At 35.5% G+C, this 23,791-nt stretch overlaps 1 long non-coding RNA gene across 2 annotated transcripts in view; it reads left to right on the top strand.

The window, feature by feature from the left end:
* Positions 1-2,738: 2,738 nt before the first annotated feature.
* Positions 2,739-23,791, top strand: part of LOC112644268 (uncharacterized) — a 39,131-nt gene continuing 18,078 nt past the window's right edge. For both annotated transcript variants that reach the window (XR_003126291.2, XR_003126278.2), the window contains exon 1: positions 2,739-2,839. This is a non-coding gene — a long non-coding RNA (uncharacterized LOC112644268). The remainder of the gene's footprint in view (positions 2,840-23,791) is intronic.

The raw sequence follows: 23,791 nt of genomic DNA, 5'->3' as shown, positions 1-23,791 counted from the left end.
TTGTGAAAGCAGCGCTTTCAGTCTTAAATAAAACACACAAGGATGGCAAATTTAGTTTAATTGTTTAATTAAAAATAACATTTCTCAGTGAGAGGAATAGGCATTAAATTCTAAGAATAAATGGTTCAATTTATGATAAGCCCTACAAGGTTCATACTAAAAATGAATTATGTTCAAAAAGGCACATGTTTGAAAGAATAGTTTATCTTTATGGTCACCTCTGTGTTAGCTGTTTGGATCACGAGAGCTCTCCTTTCTGCCTTGTTTTAGTTGCTTGAAACAAGATTTTGTTGTCAGTTGTAGGAACACTAATATAAAAAGCAGAATTTGTGTGCTGTGTTGGTACGCATAGATCATAATTGAGGGCTGTGAGAAATGTGCAGCTGCTCTTTCATTGCACCAGTAAAGCAAATGTTTTTGCTGTGTTACAAGTCTATGTGCTTATACCTTTCTAACTTGCTCCTTTCAGAATAATTTCCCCAGAGTCAAATCCTAGCCAAGTACAGCCTTTACATATCGAGGCGGGCATAAATGCTAGCTTGAGGCTTTTTCTGAAGTTGTAAAAGGTTGACGGGTACTTTATTGGTTGGCTCAAGTCTAAATTATGGAGGTTTTCATATCCAAACAGCTGCGTTTAAATTTTCTGTCCCAAACACCTACCCATTGATTCAAAATCAGGATAATTGGAAAAGCAGCTTCATAAGACTCTGGCCTTTTAAAAAGGAAATGAAGTTGTTTAAAACATGCAAATTATATTGTTTATTGTGGCTTTTCTCTCTTTCATAGTAGTAGTTACACATTCTTTTGTGCCCTGCTTGGCTGTTTGTTTGGTTTCTCTGTCTGTTTTGTTTCAGTTCTAAGATATTCCTTTGCTCCAGTAAGAATGAAATCTTCCCTTATTAATTATACCAGAGGTGACATGGGAATCCTCATTATCTATGCAACTGGGTGAAACAACAGCAAAAAAAAAAAAAAAAAAAAAAAAAGGATTTTTCATGGATAATATCTGCATATTGGAAAACAGCACATTTTATCTCTGAGATAAATATTACCATCTTTTTTTGATTGTTCCCTTGCAATTCTTAGGGAAAACAAAATCAAAATAAATCAAAAAGAAAAATCAATTGTTTCTTTACAAAATGGTGAATATATATGTCAGATTCCCTCAGAACTGTAAGTGGCTTTTATTACTATTTTTTTATTCTAGATATAATTACATTAAGTAATTTGGTTTCCAGATGAGTTTAAATAATTGAAAAGCACCTGCTGATTTCCTCCAGTAGAGTAAAAAAGTATTTTAATAATACACAAACAGCAGAAACTGAAAAAATTGGAGTGAAAGGATCATATTAACTAACCGACTTATTAATTTTTCAAATTTCAAGCTTATCACTGCGTTTATACCAAGACATGCTATCTAATGGCTGCAATGATATTAGCAATAGATTAGCTATATCATTTTTTATGTAACTTAGTGATAAATGCTGTCCCCTCCCCCCACCTTGATCTGTCTGTTCAACATCCATATTGGGAGACATGAACTCCAGTTGACTCCTTGGATTACCTATGGACTTGGGGTAGCATCCAGCATGGATAAATGATATCCGCAGATAATCTCAGGACATTTTAGCTTTCATCCCTCCAGCCTCCCTTACCTTCAAATTATTTCAGAGTCACTGAGATGCAACAAATGCGCTGTGTGTTTTTTTCCATTTCCTACTTTGGTTGATTACCTTAACAGAAGTCTAGTGAAAATGGAATGCTCGGGGTATAGGCACGAGGAAAGAGGCATCGAATTTAGCTCATTCTTATTAAGTAAGCATGCCTGAATTTCCATGCTCTTTTCCTTGCAAACCATTTTTGTTAGCCCTGGCAAATGATGAACTTCCTACTGGTAAAACTGGTCCTGACTCTTCTCCATGCCTAATGAGTGCTCAGAACCTGACTGAGATAGAGGGTCCGATCGCTGTAGAAGCTGGCTTGTGTGGCACAAGCAGGGTTAGCATCTGTTGTCAGTGGTTGATTACCTACGCATGGGAACAGCTGTCCCATCCATCATCATGAACTCTTTTAGACTCAAGGGTTATTTTTACCCCACTCTGTTGTGGAGCTGTGGCTATAAGAAGACTGTGTTTTGGTGGCTCATCATATCAATTTCAAAGAATAAAAACATGACAAAACACCTGAAGATTTGGCACCTAGCCACACAGCGACTTAAGTAAGACATGCCCTCACATCTCTCTTTGGGGGCTATAAGTTGGCAAGGCCACATTTGTGTTTCTATATAATGCTCAGTTCTTTTAGTGTAAAGTGCTCTATGTGGGGTTAAGGGTAGCTGGATGGCTAAAAAACTCTGCTAATTTTTTTTAACGTTCTACTTATTTATCCATGAATGACACACAGGGAGAGGCAGAGAGACATATAGGCAGAGGGAGAAGCAGGCTCCATCCCAGGACCCCGGGATCATGCCCTGAGCTGAAGGCAGACACACAACTACTGAGCACCCAGGCATCCCCTCAGGTGTTTTTTATGTTCCTCCTGCTATGTTTTCTTTTTTAAAGTTAGGACTATCCTCTAGGCATTATTTTTATTTCTTTTGGAAAACAAGTGGCAGATGCAAACCAAGAATCTCTCAGTTTACTTCACTGTAAATAGTTTGTAAGTTTATAAATTCATTTATAATTCATTTATGAATTCATTTATTGTATATTTTTACTTTTAAATAAAGAATCATCTGAGTTTCTCTGGTTTTAGAGAAAAATGAAGATTTGGCCATCCAAGATTTAAACCTTCAGTGTCCAAACACCAGGAGGTGCTATAAGATAACATTAAGGAACAGGTACACCTGCCCCCCTCCCCCCATTCGCCAACCCACCTCTTGTTCTCCCTTCCTTTCCAGGATTTACAGATTTGAAATTCTAGTTCCACAAAGTTTGTTAATGAAAACGTTTTATTTGACAGATAAATAATGTGTAGATTATCTAAATAAATAATGTGTAGAAATCTAATGTGTAGATTCTGAGGTATTCAGTATAGCAGACCATCTCCTGGATCTCTCTTTCACAGGGGGACAAGGAGCCTTGTCAAGACTTCAGGGACATTAGTAAAGATTTGTAGAGAGATGGTTTTCTACATGCCTAAAACCAGGAGTTATCCATGAAAGGATAGTAATTAAAGGATATTGATACTTACTGTTTCTGTTTTGTGCACTACAGTTTAACATATCATAAAAAAAAAAAAACAAGGTGAGACTGTCAAATGAAATTCTGCAACTATGTATTACCTTTGCCTGGATAAGATGTTGCTCTTCCAATCAGACATCAAGTAAGGCTCTGAAGATAATGTTTTCAGGCACATACTTAAAGAGAAATTTATTTGTATTTTTCTCATGAGCCAATAGCATCATCTCTTAGGGGAAGCATTCTAATAAGCCATTTTAAAAAATTATTAGCTTTGGGGTACCTGACTGGCTCAGTTGATAGAGCATACAACTCTTGATCTTGGGGCTGTGAGTTCAAGCCCCACATTGGGTGTAGAGCTTACTTAAAAAAACTATCATGCTTCTCCCTCTGCCTGTGTCTCTGCCTCTCTCTCTCTCTCTGTTACTATCATAAATTAAAAAAAAAAAAAAGGGGGATCCCTGGGTGGTGCAGCGGTTTGGCGCCTGCCTTTGGCCCAGGGCGTGATCCTGGAGACCCAGGATCGAATCCCACGTCGGGCTCCCGGTGCATGGAGCCTGCTTCTCCCTCTGCCTGTGTCTCTGCCTCTCTCTCTCTCTCTGTTACTATCATAAAAAAAAAAAAAAAACAACTATCAGCTTCATTGCAATATAATTTACATGAAATGAAACTAGTAATTTGAAAAGTATAATACAATGACTTTCAATACGTGTATATAGTCATGTGACTATTACCAAACTCATGTTATAGAACATTTCTATTATGAAAAAAGTTCCTTCATTCCTCCTTTGTACCACATCCTGGACCCCGGCAACCATTGTTCTGTTTTCTGTGGCTGATCTTTTTTACCTTTTCTAGAATTTTATGTTAGTCTTTTGTGGCCAACTTTTTAAACTTTTTACAGTGGTTTTGAGAATTTATCCATGTTGTGTGTTGTATTAGGAGTTCTTTTTATTACAGAATGGTGTTCTAGTATATGGATATATCTCAATTTGGTTTATATTCACAAGTTGATAAACATTTGTTTTTTTTCTATTTTTCGGAAATTACAAATAAACCTACAGTGAAGAGTCTTATGTAAGTCTTTGTGTGGACATCTGCTTTTCCTTTTATCTTGAGTAAATACCTGAGTGGAATGCTAGAACATATATAGGCATATATTTAATTAAAAAGAAAAACCATTTTATTTATTTTTAAATTTTAAAAAAGATTTTATTTATTTGAGAGAGAGAGAACCCACAGCAAGAGGGAGGGGTAGAGGGAGAGGGAGAAGCAGACTCCTTGTTGAGCAGGGAGCTCAGGGTACAGAGAGAGGGAGAAGTGGACTCCTTGTTGAGCAGGGAGCTCAATTGGGGCTTTGATCCCAGAACCCTGAGATCATGACCTAAGCCAAAGGCAGATGCCTAACCAACTGAGCCACCCAGGCATCCCTAGTTGTCCCATTTTACATTACCAACAATAGGATACACAAATTCCAAATCCTCCACACTTTGCCAATTCTTGGTAGTCAGTCTTTTTCATTTCATTTTATTTTATTATTATTTTTTTTTTAGTTTTTTTCATTTTAGCCATGCATAGTGGCTTTAATTTGCATATCCCTAATGATATATTGTATCTTTTCATGTGTTACTCTGACATTCATAAATCTTCTTTGGAGAAGTTTTCATTCAAATAGTTGGCCAATTTTTAATTGAATTGTGTTTTGTTGTTGATTTTTGAGAGTTTATATATATAAAGATACAAATCCTTTATCAGATTTACACTTTGCAAATATCTTCTCCCAGTCTGTGACTTCATATTCTCCCTTTTTCTTTTTTCTTTTCTTTTCTTTCTTTTCTTTTCTTTTCTTTTCTTTTCTTTTCTTTTCTTTTCTTTTCTTTCTTTTCTTTTCTTTTCTTTTCTTTCTTTTCTTTTCTTTCTTTCTTTTCTTTTCTTTTCTTTTTTTTCTTTTCTTTTCTTTTCTCCTTCCTTCCTTCCTTCCTTCCTTCCTTCCTTCCTTCCTTCCTTCCTTCCTTCCTTTCTCTCTCTCTCTCTCTCTTCCTTCCTTCCTTCCTTCCTTCCTTCCTTCTTTCTTTCATATAATTAAGTGATTCATCACTTACATATAACACTCAATGCTGGGCAGCCTGGATGGCTCAATGGTTTAGTGCTGCCTTCAGCCCAGGGTGTGATCCTAGAGACCTGGGATGGTGTCCCGCGTTGGGCTCCCTGCATGGAGCCTGCTTCTCTCTCTGCCTGTGTCTCTGCCTCTCTCTCTCTCTCTCTCTCTCTCTCAATCTCTGTGTGTGGGTCTCCTCATGAATAAATAAATAAATAAAATCTTAAAAAAAAATAACATTCAGTGCTCATCTCAACAAGTGCCCTTCACCCATTTAGCCCATCCCCCCACTGGCCTTTCTTCCAGCAACCCTCCATTTGTTCTGAATAGTTAAGAGTCTCTTATGGTTTACCTCCTTCTCTGGTTTTATATTATTTCATTTTTCCTTCCCTTCCTCTGTATTCATCTACTTGGTTTCTTAAATAACACACATAAGTGAAATCAAATGATATTTACCTTTCTCTGACTGACTTATTTTGCTTAGCATAATACACTCTAGCTCCATCCAGGTTGTTGCAAATGGCAAGATTTCATTCCTTTTTTCCCCCTGAGTAATATTCCATTGCATATAGATATCATAATTTCTTTATCCATTCATCAGTCAATGGACATTTGTGCTCTTTTCATAATTTGGCTATTATTGATAGTGCTGTTATAAACATTGGGCTGCATGTGCCCCTTCGGATCAGCATTTTTGTGTCCTTTGGATGAATACCTACCTAGTGCAGTTGCTAGGTTATAGGGTGGTTCTGTTTTAACTTTTTGAGGACTCCATATTGTTTTCCAGAGTAGCTGCACCAGTTTGCATTCCCACTGACATGGCAAAAGGGTTCCCCTTTCTCCACATCCTTGCCAACATTTGTTATTTCCTGAGTTGTTAATTTTAGCTATTCTTACTGGTATGAGGTGATATCTTATTGTGGTTGTGATTTATATTTTCCTGATGATGGGTGATGTTGAGCATTTTTTCATGTGTCTGTTAGCCATTTGTGTGTCTTCTTTGGAGAAATGTCTGTTCATGTCTTCTAGTCATTTCTTGACTGGATTATTTATTTTTGGGGTGTTGATTTTGGTGCCTTCTTTATAGATTATGGATACTAGCCCTTTATCTGTTATTCCATTTGCAAATATCTTCTCTCCTTCCATCTGTGTTAGTTGCTTTTTAGTTTTGTTGATTGTTTTTTCACTGTGCAGAAGCTTTTTATCTTGATGAAATCCTAGTAGATCCTTTTTGCTTTTGTTTCCCTTGCCTTTGGAGACCTGTTGAGTAAGAAATTCCTGCGTGTGGCTGAGGTCACAGAAGGTGCTGCCTATTTTCTCCTCTAGGATTCTGATGGTTTCTTGTCTCACATTTAGGTTTTTCATTTATTTTGAATTTATTTCTGTGTATGATATAAGAAAGTGGTTCAGTTTCATTCTCCTGCATATTGCTGTCCAGTTTTCCCAACATCGCATGTTAAAGAGACTCTTTTTTTCATTGGATATTCTTTCATGCTTTGTTGAAGATTAGTTGACCATATAGTTATGGGTCCATTTCTGGATTCTCTGTTCTGTTCCATTTATATATGTGTATTTTTTTCCCCAGTACCATACTGTCTTGATTACAGCTTTGTAATACAGCTTGGAGTCTAGAATTGTGATGCCTCCAACTTTGGTTGGCTATTTGTGGTATTTTCTGGTTCCATACAAATATTAGGATTGTTTGTTCTTGTTCTGTGAAAAATACTGGTGTTTTTTAGTTGGAGATTGCATTGAATGTGTAAATTGCTTTGGATAGTATAGACATTTAAACCATATTTGTTCTCCCAATCCACTCGCATGGAATGTTTTTCCATCTCCTTGTGTCTTCAGTTTCTTTCTTAAGTGTTCTATAGTTTTCAGTGTACAGAACTTTTACCTCTTTGCTTAGGTTTATTCCAGGTATCTTATGGGTTTTTTTTTACAATTGTAAATGGGATTGACTCCTTGGTTTCTCTTTCTGCTTCTGCGTTATTGGTGTATAGAAATGCAACGGATTTCTGTGTATTGATTTTGTATCCTGAGACTTTGCAGAGCTTGTATATCAGTTCTAGCAATTTTTTGGTGGAGTCTTTCAGGCTTTCTACATAGGATATCACATCATGGTGAAGAGTGAAAGTTAGACTTCCTCCCTTCTGATTTGGATGCCTTTTATTTCTTTTTGTAGTCTGATTTCTAAGGGTAGGACTTCCAGTACTATGCTGAACAACAACAGTGAGAGTGGACATCCCTGTTGTGTTCCTGACCTTAGGGGAAAAGCTCTCAATTTATCCCCATTGAGGATGATTATAGCTGTGGGTCTTTCATATATGGCCTTTATGATGTTGAAATATGTTCCTTCTATCCCTACTTTCTTGAGGGTTTTTATCAAGAAAGGATGCTGTATTTTGTCAAATGCCTTTTCTACATCTATTGAGAGGGTCAAATGGTTCTTATCCTTTCTTTTATTAATGTGGTGTATAGCATTGATTGATTTGATTTTGGAATCAAAATTTGGAATCCTGGCCTCATAGAATGAGTTTGGAAGTTTTCCTTCCATTTCTATTTTTTTGGAACAGCTTCAGAAGAATAAGTATTGATTCTTCTTTAAATATTTGGTAGAAATCCCCTGGGAAGCCATCTAGCACTGAACTCTTATTTGTTGGGAGATTTTTGATTACTGATTCAATTTCTTTGCTTGTTATGGGTCTGTTCAGGTTTTCTATTTCTTCCTGTTTCAGTTTTGGTAGTTTGTATGTTTCTAGGAATTTATCCATTTCTTCCAGATTGCCCAATTTATTTGCATATAATTTTTCATAATATTCTCTTATAATTGTTTGAATTTCTGTGGTATTGACTGTGATCTCCCTTCTTTCATTTGTGATTTTATTTATTTTTGTACTTTCTCCTTTCTTTTTGACAAGTCTGGCTAGGGGTTTATCAATTTTGTTCATTCTTTTAAAGAAATACCTCCTAGTTTCATTGATCTACTGTTTTTTTTTAAATTTCTATATTAAAAAGACTTTATTTTTATTTATTTTATAAAGAGAGAGAGAGCAGGAGGGAAAGGGCAGAGGGAAAGGGAGAGAGAGTCCCAAGCAGACTCTGAGCTAAGTGCAGAGCCTGATGTGGGGCTTGACCTCATGATTTTGATATCAGTACCTGACCTGAAACCAAGAGTTGGCTGCTTAACTGAATGAGCCATCCAGGCACCCCTTTATATCATCACTTATTTCTGCTCTAATTGTAATTATTTCTCTTCTGCTGGTTTTAGGCTTTATTTGCAGTTCTTTTTCCATCTCTTTTAGGTATAAGATTAGGTTGTATATTTGAAACTTTTCTTGCTTTTTGAGTTAGGCCTATATTGCTATGTACTTTCCTCTTATGACAGCCTTTGCTGTATTCCAAGGTTTTGGAATGTCCTGTTTTCATTTTCATTTGCTTCTATGTGATTTCCTGGCTAACCCAATCATTCTTTAGTAGGATGTTCTTTAACCTCTATATATTTGTGTTTTTTCCACATTTTTTCTTGTCAAATTTCATAGTATTGTGGTCTGAAAATATGCATGGTATGATCTCAATCTTTTTGTACTTGTTGTTGCTTGACTTGTGACCCAGTATGTGATCTATTCTGGAGAATGTTCCATGTGCTCTCAAAGGAATGTGTATTCTTTTGAATACAGAATGCTTTAGGATGAAATATTCTGAATCTCTCTGTTAAGTCCATCTGGTCCAGTGTATTATTTAAAGCCATTGTTTCCTTGTTGATTTGCTTAGATGATATGTCCATTGCTTTGAGTGGGGTACTAAAATCCCTTGCTATTATTGTATTATTAACAATGAGTTTCTTTATGTTTGTTATAATTGATTTATATATTTGGCTACTCCCAAGTCAGGGCATAAATATCGTTATTAGATATTCTTGTTAGATGGACACCTTCATTATGATATAATGCTCTTATTCATCTCTTATTAAAGTTTTTGGTTTAAAATCTAGTTTGTCTGATATAAGGATGGCTACTTCAGATTTCTTTTGATGTCCATTAGCAGGATAGATGGTTTCAACCCCTTCACTTTCAATCTGGAGGTGTCTTGGGGTCTAAAATGAATCTTTTATAAGCAGCATATCAATAGGTCTTATTTTTTAATCCATTCTGATACTTTGTGTCTTTTGTTTGGAGCAGTTAGCCCATTTACATTCAGAGTAATTATTGATAGATATGACTTTAGTGTCACTGTATTATCTGGAAGTTGCTGTTCCTGTAGATTATCTCTTTTCTTATATTTGTTGCTTTTGGGCTCTCCTGCCCAAAGGTCCTCTTTAATATTTCTTATAGGGCTGGTTTAATGTTAATGAACTGCTTTAGTTTTTTCTTGTCTTGGAATCTCTTTATCTCTCCTATTCTGAATGACAGCCTTGTTGGATATAGTATTATTGGCTTCATATTTTTCCCATTTAGCATGTTGAATATATCAAGCCACTTTCTTCTGGCCTGCCAAGTTGTGTGACCAGTCTGCTACTAATCTTATGTATCTACCCTTGTAGGTTAAGGATCTTTGTCTCTAGCTCCTTTTAGAATTCTCTTTTTATCCTTGCATTTTGCAAATTTCACTATGCTATGTCCTCTTGTTAACCTATTTTTGTTGATTTTGAGAGGACCTTTCTGTGTCTATTGGTCTTGAATGCCTGTTTTCTTTCCCAGATTAAGGAAGTTCTCAGCTATAATTTGTTCAAATAAGCCTTCTGCCCCCCCTTCCTGCTGTTCTTCTGGGAGTCCTATGAAATGGATAAATATTGTACTGGGTGGAATTGCTGAGTTCTCTAAGTCTATATTCATGATCTAATAGTTTTCTTTCCCTATTCTTTTCAGCGTCATTATTTACCATAATTTTATCTTCTATATCACCTATTTGTTCTTCTACTTCTTCCATTCTCATTGTGATTAAGTCTAATCAGTTTTGCATTCAGTTATAGCATTTTTTTATTTAAGCCTGACTATTTTTTAGGTCTTTTATCTCCACAGCCAGGGTTTCTCTGATGTGTTCTATGCTTCTTTCATGTCCAACTAGTATCCTTATTATTGTTGTTCTAAATTCTTGTTCAGATATCTTGCTAATATCTGTTTTGAGCAAATCCCTGGCTGTGGTTTCTTCTTGATCTTTTGGAGAGAATTCCTCCATCTTGTCATTATGTCTAGGTTTCTGTCTTTTGCATGTTAAGAAAACTTGTTATGTTTACTGCTGCTGAGAGTACTACCATATTAAGAAAGGGTCATATACTGTCCAGAGCCTGGCACTTCAGGAAGTGTTTCTGGTGTATGCTATGTGCACTCTGCTATTGTGTTTTTTTTGCTCTTCCCCACAGGTCAGTCTTTTGCAGAGTTCCTCCTTGCTTGCAGTGGGGCATGATTTATGTATGATTGATTTGTTTAACTATGTATGATTTGGTTTGTTTGTTAAGATAAGCCTGATTTTTAAAAAGGAAAAAAAAAAACCTTGATCTAAGGAAATAGAAAAGGAAAAGAAATAAAAAAGCTAGCAAACAGGCAAAAAACTATAAGGCTGACTCCAAAGAAAAAGAAAGAAGGAAAAAATAAACAAAAGTATGAACTGAAACATGAGAAAAGGAAACAAACAAACCAACAAATGAACTAAAAAACTATAAGCCCAATTCCAAAGGGGGGAAAATATATATGTAAAGAAAGCCTGGTCCTATTTCCACTGGATCTGAAGCAGACACTTTGGAGCACTCTATGATCAGGAGATGTGATTGTGTTGGCTTTCTGAGGGAGAGGCCTGCTGCCCTGGTTTATAGTCAGACCTGCCTTAGTAAAGATGCCCCTGCTGGGTGCAGGGTGGTACACTTTGGTGTAGGTGACTCCAGCTCCCACTGGAGATGTGTATTTCTCTCTGAAGTCCCTCGGTGCTGGTGGGTGGGGGTGGAAGATGGTGTCATCTCTCATCCCTGGGGAGGGGAACTTACAAGGCCACAGCTGTTCAGGAGAAAAGTGAACAGTCTCCCCTCTTCTGTCCTAGGCTTTTGGCAGATCTCTGCCTTCAATCTGTCTGTGTCCAGCCCATTGGCACACCCAGTGCGAGTTATCCTTTGTTTTATTTCTGGCCAGTGGCTTGGATTCAAAACTTTAAATCTTAAAGAACCTGGCAGGGTTCAGGGAGACTTTCCCCTCCATCAGAGGAGAGTCTCTCAGCACCCTGATCTGCACCATTATGTCCCAGGAAAGCAGATGTATGCTTGTGCAGATGCCTGGAGTCTATGGGAAAGCACCACAAAAAACTGTGACCAGATTACTGCCCTGAGTGTGCATGTCTGTCCCCTCTTGTGAACAGCTGCCCAGTGGTGCTGGCAGGCCTCCAGGAAGGGGAAAATTCTCTCCCTGTGCAACCCAAGGGGTCCTCACACTACAGCTCTTGCCCTACTTGCTGCTCTCTCTTCCATTATCTCCCTCTTTCCCTGACTTCTTTCCCCACACAGGGCTCCCACCCCTCTGTGGCACCACTGTCACTTTTCTGTGTCCCAATTGATGTCTCTGAACCTCACATCTGCCATGTTCTCTTCCTTCAATTGGGCAGATGTTTTCTTAATCCTCAGGTTGATTTCCTAGTATTGCAAAATGATTTGATCTTGATCTAGCAGAGTTTGAGCATCAAGGCAAACACAGCGTCCCCCTATTAGTCTGCCATCTTAACTATTCCTCTGGACTCATTTTTTTCCAAAGAGGGAAGATTTTTAGTTTTGGTGAAGTCTTCTTTATCAATTTTTTTTCTTTTATGGGTGTTTTTTGTGTTGTTATTAAGAAATCTTTGCTTGATTGAAGGTTATACAGATTTTCTCTGAACTTCTTTTCTAGAGATTTTATGATTTTAGGTTTTACATTATGACTATGCTTATTTGTGTTAATTTTGCATGTAGTATGAGTTGGATCAAAATTCATTTATTTGGCATATCAATGTCCAATTTTTTTTTTTTTTAGCATTCTTTGTTTAAAAAAGCTATCCTTTCTCCACTAAAGTGCTTTTGTACCTTTGTCAAAAGTGGTTGTGGGTGGGGTTTATTTCTGGACTCTACACTGATTTAATGACTTTTCTATTTTTACATAAATACCACACTGTCTTGATTTCTGTAGGTGGAGCAGCTACATTTGTGGGGCTCAGTATAAAATGAAAATATGAGTTCCTTTGTTAAAAAATTATTAAGGATTTCAAGGCAGTAACAGCAGAGCATTATTTCCAGCAGAGGACTCTCCTAAGAGTGCAATCTGGTGCAACTCCATGAAGCTGATCCTAATAGTAGCATTATAATATGTTTTGAAATAAAAATCAAGTAGAGTTAGTATTTCTACTTTGTTCTTCCTTTTCAATGTTGTTTTTGGATATTCTAGGTTCTTTATGTTTCTATATGAATTTTATAAACAGCTTATCAATTTCTTAAAAAAACTGATATTTTTATTGGAGCACAGAAAATGTATAGATTAATTTGGAGAGGGTAGATATCTTCACAGTATTGAATATTCAGATTTATAGAGCTTATTTCTTTTTCTTGAGTGAGTTTTGTAGTTGGTACCTTTCATGAAATTTGTTCAACATTGTCTGATTTCTGTGCATACAGTTGTTCATAATTTTCTCTTTCCTTCCTTTTGCTATTTGTGAAATCTCTAGTAATATCATGTCTCTCATTTTGATCTTGACAATTAATATCTCTTTGTTTTTTTCCTGGTCAATCTGGCTAGAGTTTTATTGAATTTATTGGTTGTCTCAAGGGATTATCTTTTGATTTTATTGAGTTTCTTTATTTTACTGGTTTTATGTTTTTTATTTCATTGATTTCTTCTCTTATTTATATTATTTCTTTTCCCCTGTTTACCTTTCATTTAAAGGATATCCAACTATTATTATGATTTGTCTACTTTTCCTTACACCTTTTTCAGTTTTCTCTTCATGTGTTTTGAAGCTGTTATTACGTGCAAAAACATTTAGGATTGCTATGTCTTCCTGAAATAGTACACTCTTTAGCATTATAAAATAACCCTCTTTATCCCTGCCAATATTTTTAGCTCTAAATATATTTTGTCTTTTATTCATAAAGATACTTCAGCTTTTTTTTTCTTTTTGGTTAGTGTATATAATTTTCCATCCTTTTACTTTTAACCTGCTTGTGTCTTTATATCTAAAATATGTTTCTCATGGGTAGTATATAGCTGAGTCATATTTTTAAATACAGTTTGAACATCTGCCTTTTAATTGGGGGGTTTAGATCCTTTACACTTAATGTGATTATTAATGTACTTAGGTTTCCATCTTGTTTCTTGACATTTGTTTTCTCATCCTATCTTTTCTTCATTCCCCTTTTGTACATCTTCAACTGTCTTTTGAATGAACTGAACATTTCTTATAATTTCGTTTTATATTCTTTCTTAGCTTATTAGCTACAGTTTTCTTTTTAGTGATTGCTTTAGGATTTATTTTACACATTTTTAAGTTATCATAGTTTGAGTGATATTGTACCACTTAATGTATATATAGTATAAGAACTTTACAATAGAATTAGTTCCATTTCTCCCATCTTTATACTTTTGGAGATCATGCATTTTGCTATGCATATGTTATAAACACTAGAATACATTGTTGTTATTTTGGTTTAAATTTAATATTTAAATATTAAGTCAGACCTTTAAATATTAAGAAAACTATTTCATACATTATACACATATTATCATTTCCTTTGTGTAGATCCATATTTCCATCTGGCATTATTTTCTTTCTGTCTGAAGGAGTTCCTTTAACATTTCTGATACTGTGGGTCTGCTGGCAATGAATTCTTTTGCCTTCTTATGTCTAAAAACATCTTTCTGTTGTTGTCACTTAACATTTTTTGGAGGGTAGAGATTTCTAACTTGACAATTTGATTTTCTCCTTCAGTAGTTATCCTATTGTCTTCATGCTTGCATTATATACTAAAGAAAATCTATCATCATTATTTTGTTTTTATTTATATAATGTTTATTTTCTTCTTGCAGCTTTAAGATTTTCTTTTTATCACTGATTCTGAGGAATTTGATTGTAATGTACCTTTGTGTAATTTTCTTCATGTTTCTTGTACTTATAGTTCATTGAACTTCTTAAATCTGTTGGATTTTAATTTTCATTAACTTTAGAAATTTTCAGCTATTATTTTTTGTGTCCTGTACTCTCTCTTCATTTCTTCAGATAATTCAATTACATGCATATTAGGCCACTTGATGTTGTCCCACAGCTTACTACTACTATTATTATTTTCTAAATTATTTTTTCTTAGTGTATTTTATTTTGGATAGTTTCTACTATACTTTAATTAAATTCATCACTCTTCCTCTGCAGGTTCTAATTTGTCATGAATCCTACCTACTGTTTATTTTATCTTCGACATTGTATTTTCATCCAGATGTTAGATTTTTAAAAATCTTCTATGTCTTTACTTACATTTGTGTGTGTGAAATGCAAGTATAATACCATTTTTAATGTTTTTGTTTGCTAATTCTGACATGTGGGCTAATCCTGAGTTGACTGTGAACGATTTTTCTTATCATTATGATTTATATTTTCCTGCTTATTTGCATAATTGGTAATGTTTGACTGGATGCTAGACATCGTGATTTTATATTGTTGGGTGCTGGATATTTTTATATTCCTGTCAGTGTTCTTGAGTTTTGTTGTGGCAGCAGTTAAATTACTTGTTAAAGTAAAATTTAACTTTAGAAATTTTCTAAAAATTTACAGTTAAATTACAGCCTGATCTTTTTGCACCTTTCTCTTAAGATTTTGTAATGCAGGGCTAGCACAAAATTTAGGGAGGGCTATTTATTTCTCACCAATGAGGTGAATTTCTTTTGAAAACTCTATCCAATGTTTCATGAATTATGACGTTTCCAAGTCTGGCTGGTGGTGACAAACACTGTTTCCAGCACCGTGTGCATGCTGGATTATTTCCTGTGATCTTTTGTGATGGCTCTTTTTTTAGACTCAGGTAGTTTCCTTCCATGCATGTACTGATTAGTACTAAATGAGGACCCTCTGCAGATTTTCAGAGTCTCTCTCTGTTTGGCATTTCCTTCTCCACTACTCTATCTTACAAACTGTCTAGACTAGTTGCTATCCCTAGATTCTCAGCTGCATCTTTAGCCAGGCTGTCCACCAGGCTCTGCTTGGGCTCCTTCTCTCTGTTCTGTGGTCTGAAAATCTCTCAAGGCCACATATCTGGGACAATCATACTAATTACCTAGTTTGTTTTTTGTCTCTCTGGGATCACTGCCCTTCTTTGCCTAATGTCCAGTCTTTTGAAAATCATTGTTATATATATATTTTGTCTGTTTCTTTTTCTGTTGTTGTTATTTCAAGTTAGAGATTTGAGGGTAAACCTGGTCCCTTCTTGACTAGAAGTGATATTTTTACTCTTTTAAATTTTTTTCCTGTTTTTTAAAATTGATATGTAATTGACATATACCATTATAATATACCATTATAATTAGTTTTAGGTGTACAACATAATGATTCAATATTTGTATATATTGCACTCTTTTTAATTTACTTGATATCACCTCTCAGTCTCTAGCTTTAGATATATGCGTATTTTCTCTCTCACTAAGGTCAGGAACTCTATTTTGTTCACTTTTTGTTGAACATGCGTGAATAAACAAATAAATGAAGGGTATGATCCAAAGGAGAAGATGACAATGAACATGGAAATCTTGAAGTTTTCTGTAATCAATTGTCAAGTTATCTTGATTTATAATTATTCCATGTTAATTTCAGTAGCACTTTACTAAAGATTTGGAAGCTCTTTATTGATAATGTCTACTGTTTGTAGTGGTATGAGAAGGGTACTTTCTCCTTAGTTTGCAGAAAAGAAAAATTTTTTGGAGTGTTAAAAAATTTTTATTTACATTATAAAATGAGTGAAAATAGGGACGCCTGAGTGGCTCAATCAGTTAAGCAGTTAAGGATCTGCCTTCTACTCAGGTCATGATTCCAGAGTACTGGGATCAAGCCCCAGGACTAGCTCCCTACTCAGTGAGGAGTCTGCTTCTTCCTCTCCCTCTGCCCCTGTCCCCTGACCCCAAGTTTGTGCTCTCTCTCTCTCTCTCTCTCACAAATAAATAAATAAATATAATTTTAAAAAGAACAATATTGAAGCTTTCACTTCTGGAAAATATTGAATATGTAAATTGGAATAGAAATTTTAATTTATCTCTGTGTATTTGGTGAAATTATGAGAGCTCTATAATTTAAATCTTAGCTCTTGATATTTCTTTCTTTTTTGGTCGGTTCTAGGAGGGCCCTCCCTTATGTGAATTACACAAATTCTTTGTGAAAGTTACTGAATCAGTAGTTTCCACAAGCTATCCAATTCCTCATTACTCTTAGTTTCCAGTATGAGAAACTCCATTTGATTTACGGTGTAACAATATCTATAATAGTTCAGTTCTGATGAATTTTTATTTTATTTAAAAATAGTGGCACAAGATAAAATTTCAAATATTATAAAATTCTCCTTTACTTTATATATTTAACTAAATTTTGGAAAATTTATATGAGAGTATTATACCCAATGCTTTGCACTTGCTTTTTTTATTAACATATTTTGAAGAAATTTCTCTATTAGCTTTTATATTTCTAATGCTCTTTTTAATCAATGCAAAATATTCCTTTATGTGCAGGTTTTACAATTTATATAATCAGCACTTTTGAAATTAAAGTTTTAATAGAATTCTTTGTCCAACTAAAAATATTAGTATCAGCCACACTTATTTTATATTTGATATTAAACATCTGTGAATACTTTTGGGTTTTTATTTTATTTACTAAATGTTCTGGAATTTTTGGCCATTCCAGTTGGCACATGTAGATCATAAATTTTGGTCAAGATAAAGCATGAAGGCTTTAAAAAATTCACAAAAGTAGCCTCTACAGCAGCTTTTCTTGGCAAATAACAGCCCAGAGCCAAGCCAATATGTCTTTTTAGCCTCACTGTATTGCCTTATAGATATTTCAGAACACTTCAATTCATATTTGGCTGGTGGGATCCAGTAGTTGGATATAAATGATTACCACAAATGGATTCTGGTCTGCTGACCATACATTACAAAACAGTTTGGATTCATCTTTACCCTTATTTGTGAATTTCAGGTTTTTTGAAATTGTTATCCATCCTGTGGAATGAGGCATAATATTTTCAAAAGCAAGGTCTAGGATTACTAAGAAATTTCTAGTAGTATTTTGCAATGGGCTTGATCAAAGGAACTTAAAAAGAACAAAGAAGAAAGGAAAATCACTTTGAAAAAAAATACAAACACAACTCATTTTAATACTTTTTCTCCTAAAGGCTGAAGATGACTAATAATTATTGCTCAAATTCCTTAGGAAAATCACTTATCATACATTGTCTTTTTAAATCTTCAGACCAACACGGTGAGAAAGAGGTTTATCTACCTGAGAGTCAATGATATTAGGAGTTTAAATAAGGCTATATAGCAAGCAAGTGACAAAGGCTGGGTATGAACCCAGATTTATCTTTTCTCAAATATTGTGCTTTTTTTTCTACAGAAGAAAGATGGTTTTCCCACCACAGGATACTGTGTGTGTTTGCACATGAGCATCTGGAGAGTTCCTCCAGAATTTTCAAATGTTCTTATATTCTAGTATAAAGAAAAACATCTATATAACTTACATTTGTTTTGAAGAAGAAAGAAAGTAAATTTTAATATGCATTGAACTCACTACTTTATGCTTTCCAGTATTCTATTTGCAAAAATTATGGGTGATGGAGGTCTAAGAATTTGATCTTTGACAATTTAGAGAAAACCACATTTTAAAGATGTGTGCTCTTTCTTTGGTTGTCCCTGAAACTGGAAAAAAGAGAATATGGTTTTCATGAGAAGAGGACCCCAGCAGAGTGGAGAAAAGTCTAAGTAAGGATGGATTTTTTTTTTAGTAAGAGATATCCCATAGTCAACTGGGGGTGCCTTTTTTGAAACAGTAATAATGTATGGCATAAAATGTAAAGTTATTTCCCATTATATGGTATAATTATTGTTTTTTTGTCATTAAATATTCAATTAAACTTTTGACACATAATATCCTTGTGTTGCTTTTAGTTTGGGCAAATCTAAGTTGTGGCAAAATCATTAGGAAAGAGGCTAGCTAGGGGAAACCTAGAGAGTGAGTAGCAATCATGAATTAAGCAGAGGACGTAATAAAAAGGAAGAGGTAGAGGAGGTTTTACTTTTCCTCTAGATTCCCATTCTGCTCTGCTCTGAGAATCCGCAGCAATATCAGGACACTGGACTTACTATACATGGTGGAATGGGGACTAGAACCTAAAGGAATTGGGGATTCTATGAAAGGGAGTAGTCTGGGAGACTTAGGGATATTTGACTTAAATGACTTTCATACAAATTTGCCTTTTTTGTTTCACCATTTTGGGTAGAAGATGTTATGTATATATACAGTGGCATATTAGCCATAAAAAAGAATGAGATCTTATTATGAGCAAAAACATAAATGGACCTAGAGGGTATAATGCTAAGTAAAATAAGTCAGCTCAAGAAAGACAAATATCCTATAATTTCACTCCTATGTGGAATATAAGAAACCAAATAAATGAACAAAGAAAAAAAGAGACAGACAGAAAAACGCTCTTAAATATGGAGAGCAAACTAGTGATTGCCAGAGGGGAGGAAGGATGGGTGAAATAAAGGGGATTAAGGGCACACTTATGCTAATGAGCACTGAGTCATATATAGAATTGGTGAGTCATTATATTGTACATCTGGAACCTAGTATAACACTCTATGTTAATTATACCTGAATAAAAATTAAATTAAAAATGAATAAGATGGCTAAAAAATTTTCTGTAGTTAACCTTAATAGCTCTGAAGTAGTAACTTACTACATTGTCAAGTTGACAGTTAGTGCCCTGATAAGAGCTAGAAATGGCTAGATTAGTTTTTTGCTTTCCCTCTTTCTTCTTTTTTTCCTTTTTTTCATATTTGGGGGGTTATATGCACAGGTCAATAGAAATCTTTACACATACCAAGTGGGCTTCTTACAAGGTGTTTGCAGTTCATAACGAGCATGTTCTAAGTTTTGCAAATAATCTCATTGGTATAAGAAGACTGAGAAATTGAGGCACAAAGAGAGTAAACTCATTGTAGCAGGATTTGGGATCTAGCCACAGCAGCAGGAGGTAAAATGACCTGTGGTATTTGCTAGATTCTAGGAGCAATCATTGCATCTGCCTCCAGGTACACTTGTGTTCCTTTTTCTGTTGAAGTTATTGATGGAAAATCAACATAATAGGATTAAAGAAAATTTCCATCATACTTTAAGTTAAATTGAAATAATACAATCCCACTTTAAGAAATATTATTTAGGGATCCCTGGGTGGCGCAGCGGTTTGGCGCCTGCTTTTGGCCCAGGGCGCGATCCTGGAGACCCGGGATCGAATCCCATATCGGGCTCCCGGTGCATGGAGCCTGCTTCTCCCTCTGCCTGTGTCTCTGCCTCTCTCTCTTTCTCTCTGTGTGACTATCATAAATAAATAAAAATTAAAAAAAAAGAAATATTATTTAAAATGTATACTTACATAATGCAATGCTTTAGTTATGGATTTCTTTGAGCATCCCTAGATTAAACCTTGGTATTAAAGATTCTTAACCAGATAATGATCTTTTCTTATTTTGTGGTGGGATTCTCTCCCCTTCCAAGAGTAAACCTGTCTTAGTCATTATTTTTCCTTCAAAATCTCCTCTAGGACTGCCATCTAGGATCCCCAATTTAAGCAACCTTTTCTCAATGCCTGCAACTTAAGTGAATAATATTTACATTGTTTTTCTGACTTACTTAAACAAATTACTGCACTTGTGCCCTGGTTCACTCATTCATTTGAAACTGAATAGATAATACAAAACTGTGTGATCATTTAGAGCACTTTTCATCTTCCTCACATAGATCAAATATTAATTAAACCTTATGCAACTCCTGTTAAGAGTGAAACTGTAACATGGTTAAGAGCACGAACTTTGAAATATGATGCCCAGGTTTGAATCCAAATTCACCACATATCAGCCATGTGAAATTGAGGAAGTTCTTTAATCCCTCTATATGTGGTTACCTCATCTGGAAAATGGCAGTTAAATAGCATGTCCCTTTATCTAGTTGTTGTGGGGATTAAGTGACCTGATACATGTAAAGAAATAAGAATAGTGTTTGGGACACAGTTATTATTTATGGTTGGTAAATAATGTTTAAAACCAAACTCAAGCAAAATTTATCTCATGGTATTTAATATTTTTAACATTAAAAAGGACACTAAGAAGCAATTTAGTTTAATAGTTAACAGCAAAATACCACACTAAAGTCACTGCCACTTAATGCAGTGGTATATAGACTTAAATCATGCTAGATGTTACCTGCATTATCTCAATTGTAGGAAATTGTTTAATTAAAACATTTTTCCTCGGGCAGCATGGAAAGGCATGAATAATAAAATAGTGAAAGCACGAGTATATAGACATCCTTATCATAGTATCTATTTTATCACTTATAATTTTACTAATACTAGACATTTTTTTAAAAAAACAATATACTTCTAAGATAATTACATAAAATATCTTCATGCTTATTGTCAGTCTTAAGAATTTTCTCTTCAACCAAACTGATTTTAAAGTAAGAAAAGCCAGTAAGACACTTTTGCATATACATATCCTTAGCCCATTCTTTATACCTGCCTTATCCTGGTGAATTTCTTCCCACTTTCATTGGGCTCAAATCTTGGAATTATAATCTTTGATTTTTTAGTAGTTTTTAATTTCTATAATACTATTACATTTTCTAGTATTCTTCTCATCCTCCTTGTATCTGTGAGGTAAAAATTGGAAGAAGGGTTATTTCACGAACATGGAAACTGGATTGAGAAACTTTAAATAACATGCTAACCCCCATAGAATGAAGGCTGAGAAGAAATGGAAAGTAGATTCTGGTTAAAGTTTCATTGATTCTGTTGGGGTAGACTTGTCCTAGTATGTGAAGGAAAGATTCTAGGTAATTCTAAAATCCCCACTTCTTGGTATTTACCAAGAATAGCAAATCTCTTCCCCTTGAATGTGGGCATAACCTGTGACTTGTTTCTAAGCAATAGAGTATGAAAAAGGTGATGGGATATATGTGATTATGTACATGTTCTTTTATCACATAAGATTGTAATGCCCATCTGGTGAAGATACTCTCTGTCTTGTTAGCTTTGAAAAAGCAAGCTGCAATGTTGTAAGAAGTCTACATGGCAAGAAACTTGGACCTCAGTGTGGCAATGCACAGGCTGCTGAAAATAATAGCTGTGTGAGCAAAGAAGTGGATCCTTCTCCATGCAAACTCCAGATGAGACTACTAGGCTGCTACCTTCATTGCAGCCTTGCAGAATACTCAGCTAAGCTGTGCTCAGACTCCTGATGCATAGAAACTGTTAGATAATAAATGTTTTTTTAAGGTATTAAGTTTGTGGTAATAGGTAGATAATCAAAACAAATTTTAGTACTAGGAGTGGTGTAATGCCATAAAAAATACCCAAAAATGTCAGAGTGATTTTGGAACCGAGCAGTAAATAGAGGCTGGAAAAAAACTGAGGAGCATGGCCTAGAAATCCTGAACTGTCTGCAACTTATTGTTCATAGAAATTTGGGCTTTAATGATGCTGCTGGTTAATAGTTCAAAAGGAAATGGGACCTATGTTATTAGAAACTGGAGCAAGAGGGTTAGGGTTAGGGTTAGAATCCTTGTTATGTAATAGCAAAAATTGGAGCAAAATTGTCTCTTGCAATTATGTGGTAAAAAGAACTTGTTAAGATGCACTTAGCTATCCAACTAAGGAAATTTTTAAGGAAAGTGTTGGATATCACCTGTTTCTTCTGGCTGCTTATGGGAAATACAACAGGAGGGAAACAAACTGAGGGAAGAACTGTTCAGAAGGACCCAGGGCTTGATGATTTGGAAAGTGTGCCTCTTCAGAGGCAAAAGACATTATATTTGAAAATAACTTAAAGCCCTGTTACAAATGAACGATCTAGAAGAGAAGATGAGGATGTGATTGTACAGCGTTTTGTTAAAACCTCAGAAAGACCAAAGGACTCAAGCTATCTTCAGTGACACAAAGGGCCTTTCAAGACATTAAAGTTGTGCGTCATGGAATTTTTTGATCAAATCATGGGGTTCCAAGAAGTTTACAGGCATTGTCCCTTTCTCTGGTATAGTGAACTTCAATGAAACTTACAGACACCTACAAAGTGTTTGAGACAATTGTGTTAGCAAAACAACCATACATTAGTAGCTTGGACTGAAAGGCACAAAGAGAGTAAAAAGTGGAAGAGGCTTTGAAACCTAGTCCAGGAACTCTCAACATTTGCCTGGCTGGATTTCAGATATGCTATGGACTACTGCCTTCATTCCTTCTATTGCCCCCTTTTTGAACAGAAATGTCTGTGTGTATATAAAGGTTTTCTTATATCCATTCAACTATGGTATGTTGTATATGAGGGGAGGGTAGATAACTTGTCCCTTTAGTTTTATGTATTGACAGATGAACCTAAAGAGACTCAGCATCACATGCACTAGATTTAGATGATGAGATTCTTTTTTTTTAATATTTTAAAAATTTATTAGAGAGAGAGAGAGAGAGAGAGAGAGGCAGAGACACAGGCAGAGGGAGAAGCAGACCCCATTCTGGGAGCCCGATGCGGGACTCGATCCTGGGTCTCCAGGATCAGGTCCTGGGCCGAAGGTCGCGCTAAACCACTGAGCCACCTGGGCTGCCCAGATGATGAGATTCTAAACTTTGTGCAGATGGGATGGAACTCTGAGGGACCTATGATACGATGAGTGTATTATACATAAGGAAAAAACATAAATTGTTGGGGACCAGAGAGGGTGGACTGTGGTAGATAGATTGTAGAGTGCCTCCCACTATGATCCTCACCTTCAAGTATCTATGACTTTACATAGTCACTTACCCTTAAGTGTGGGTGGACCTGTGACTTGCTTTTATTCAATGGAATATGGTAAAAGAGATAGATGTGTTGACATGATTACATGGATGTGATTATGTAAGATTGCAAACCCATCCTTTGAGGAAACTCTGTCTCCTTTGCTGAAGGAGCAAGCTGCCATTCTGTATGCAGCCCATGAAGAGTCACATGGCAAGAAACTGAGAGCAGCCTCTGGTCAACAGATGATGAGAAACTGAGGCCCTTAGTGCAGCAGCCTATAAGGAACTGCATGCTTCCCACAATCACAGGGGCAAGGAAGCAGATCCTTCCCTACTTGAATCTCAGATGAGAGTGCAGCCTTGGCCAACACCTTGCTTGCAGCTTTGCAGAAGACCCAACTAAGCTCTGCTCATACTCCTGGCCCAAAGAACATGTGAGATGATAAATGTGTGTTTTCTAATGGTACTATGTGTGGGGTAATATTATTG

Source organism: Canis lupus, chromosome 16 (genome assembly GCF_003254725.2).
Source record: "Canis lupus dingo isolate Sandy chromosome 16, ASM325472v2, whole genome shotgun sequence".
NCBI lineage: Eukaryota > Metazoa > Chordata > Mammalia > Carnivora > Canidae > Canis > Canis lupus.
Note: the sequence above shows the minus strand (reverse complement) of the source record. Positions and strands in the feature narration are given on the sequence as shown.